Genomic DNA, 3,423 nt, shown 5'->3' with positions numbered 1-3,423 from the left:
TGTGTGTGTGTGTGTGTGTGTGTGTGTGTGTGTGTGTGTGTGTGTGTATCCCTATATGGGAGACATTAGAATGAGCTTAAGGAAAGGACAGTTGAAGAGGACTTTTTATCCTGAAAGCAATTCCAATTCAGTATGCCTATATCAGCCAAAATTATATTCTTCATACGTGTTTACCATACCATGAGAGAGGAATTTCTTAATAGAATAGATTCATAAAACACAAATGTCACAAGAAAAATCCCATTATTCAAGATAATGTCCAGTTAAACACACCTGGTCCTTGGCAGAAGAATGTTCCTAGTCAGGAAAATAAAGCAGAAGAGTTTGGATTCACTCAAAGAGCAAAGCAAAGGATGTCTGTTATGCCAGTGTGAAGAGAATTATGGGAAATTAAGCATAGAGTGGGTCCAAAATGTCTTTCTCCTGATTAACTAATCTGTATTTTAGGCATTTCTCAGGTGAGGTGGGGGGGGTCCCTCAAGGTATTATTTTGGGGGGAGGGCAAGCTGGTTTTATATACATACACACACACACACATATATATATGAAAATGAAATGAATGTTATAAAAATCAATATTGTGAAAATCAATATTGTAGAAATGAAGAACAGGTCTGGGGAAGTAATAATAGCAGGTACAAGTGCTAAATTTCTTTTATGTTTCAAAGCATCTCATTATTTAATTCTGATCCTGAGCAATTGCTACAGGGTGCTAGGCCTCAATGTAATAGGAATGTAAATTTTTAAGATCTTCTCTGCCCCTAGGTTAAGGGCACCTGGAACCTGCGGTGGGAGATAACTTTGTTTTTCAGGAGATTGGGCAGTAGGTCAAGAGGATTGTTACCTTCTTTGAGTCTGGAGAAGGCTATGTAAACCTTGATGTGAGACTTTGTTTTGGCGCTCACTTTGAGAAGTGTTCTGTGATTTGACCACACAAGACTCTGGGTGGCTGTTGAGAGCCCCTCGGCTTTGAAAACCCAGATGTTGGTGCTTCCTTCTCTGGTAACCGATTAGATATGGATGTAATGGTCAAGACAGTTGGAGCCCTGTCTGCTTGTTATGTTTTTCTGTTTTCTTGTAACCTGTCTGTATACTCTGAAGTTCAGAGTGCTGACTCTTTCCCCTGAATTAGGTAAATGATATGTTTGACTGATTAAAGTAAGCTTGTTAACCCATTTTGAGTTGCTTTCCTTTAGAAAAGCAGATCCAAGAACCTGTGTTGGCAGCCACCCTGGGGATGCTGGGGTGTTTGCTGCTACACTCATCCATCCCTTTGATATGAATATGGATTCCAAATTATGTTTTAGCCCATTAAAATAAATTTCTTTCTTTAAAAATAAGAGGTGTTTCCTCAGTCTAGCAATGATTGTGTTCACATAGTGCTTCTATGCTCATCATGATCATTTCTTTTTACTCCTTAACCCAAACTTCTCAGTAAGAGAAAAGAAATGTCCCTTATACTTCCCATCCCTTAACTCCCAGATGAGGGGGAAAAATACACAGAAACAAACCAATTTAAAAAAACAACCTTCTTTACTTGGGAAATTTCAAGATAAGTCTCATTAAAGTTTCAAGCTTTATCATCAATTTATGGAGCATTTCATACTATGCGGCAGCTATGTAGCACAGTAAATAGAGTGTGGGACCTGGAGTCAGGAACACCTGAGTTAGAATTCTACCTCAAATACTTCCTAGCTGTGTGACCCTGGGTAAATCACTTAACCCTGTTTGCCTCAGTTTCTTCAGTGGTAAAATGAGCTAGAGAAATAAATGGTAAACCAGTCCAGTATCTTTGCCAAGAAAACACCAAATGCGGTCATTAAGAGGCAGACATGACTGAAAAAGAGAGACTGAAACATACCTTTTCTCCTTATATGCATGAATCCTATTCCTATTCCTTTGCCTTCACTTCCTTTTCTCATGTCCCTTCTTCTCTTTTCCCTTTTTCTCCATTCTCCTACCTACCTCCCCTCAATTCTAACCTATCCAATATCTCACTCTGAATCTATTTGTTTCTCCCTTTTGCTCACAAATATTCCCATTTCACCCTCACCTTAAAACAAACCGACAAACAAGCAAACGTGATTTGATCTAACCATGCTCACTCGTTGTACCATTTTGTTCTTTATCTCCCCTCCTCTAGAGGATACACTTCTGGATAAAGCTAACTACATTCTGGTGCCTCCACTTCTGTCCTCTATATAAATTTTAGACCAATTTGACTGCCAACATCATCATTTAATTGAAATTGATCTTGGTATAGATTTATCAATGATCTCTTGACTTGTCAAATTTAAAGGCTTCTTTATTTTCACATGTATATATAATATGTATTTTTATGTCCACAACTGAATCAAGGAAAAAATAAAATAAATCTTTTATCATAATCATTCATAGTCTAGCAAAAGAAATTATTACATTGTCAATACCCCAACAGATGTGTCTCTTTTTTGCATTTTAAGTTGATCTCTTCTATGGCAGGAGGTGAATGGAATGCTTCATCTTCATTCTTCCATACTTGTGATTGATTAATACATTAATCCAAGTTCTAATTTTTAAAATTCAGTTTATCAATAGCATTGTCAACTTCCTATAAATTATTCTTCTGATTCCACTCATTCCAATGATCATCTCCATGCTTGTCCATGTACTGTCCTTCATCCTTAAAATGATCTGCCTACCCATCTCTATCTACAAGTTTCTCTGGTTTCCTTCAAGACAATTCTCAAATTCCATTTTCTGTAAGAAGCTTTTGCCTCTACTGCCTCCCCCACCCACAACTAGTGACTTCTTTCTGACATTATCTTCCAGTTATATTGTATATATGTGAATAAATATGAATGTATGTGTATGCAGGTATACACACATGTTATAGCATACTGTCTCCAGCAAAAAATAAGTATGTTCTTTGGAAATGGGAATCAAGTTTTTGTTTTTCTTGTATGTCTAAATTTAGCATATTTCCTGCCATGTAGTTAGTGTGCAATAATCATTTATTGAGGCAATAAATGCACTGGTTTGCAATATAAATCTATTTCCTAAATGTCCACTGAGGAAGAAAATCTAGTAAGATGAGGATGGGAATGGAGAAACATCTTTAAAGATCTTAAAACCCTCCTTGTTGTCAACCAGAAGTAATTTTTAGTTTTGTCTTACTGCATCTCTATGCCTATAGGCAGGTTCACAGACAAGATTCACGATAATCTTTGTTAATTTCTTTTGTGGCACAGCTGATTAAAACTTTTAGAAATTAAATTCAAAAGGACTTTACTAATAGAATATTACATTGTTTAGGTAAGACTTATGGTTATTGATGACAAAGGCATGGGAAAACCAAATAAGTAAAGTTCATTGGAGAAGCTTCCAGGTGAAGGAAGCACACACACACACACACACACACACACACACACACACACACACACAC

Source organism: Petaurus breviceps, unplaced genomic scaffold, assembly GCF_028583685.1.
Source record: "Petaurus breviceps papuanus isolate PSGF00001 unplaced genomic scaffold, PetGlider_PUasm1.0 188, whole genome shotgun sequence".
In the NCBI taxonomy this organism is placed as follows: domain Eukaryota; kingdom Metazoa; phylum Chordata; class Mammalia; order Diprotodontia; family Petauridae; genus Petaurus; species Petaurus breviceps.
The sequence above is the reverse complement of the archived record's forward strand: the minus strand, read 5'-3'. Positions refer to the sequence as shown.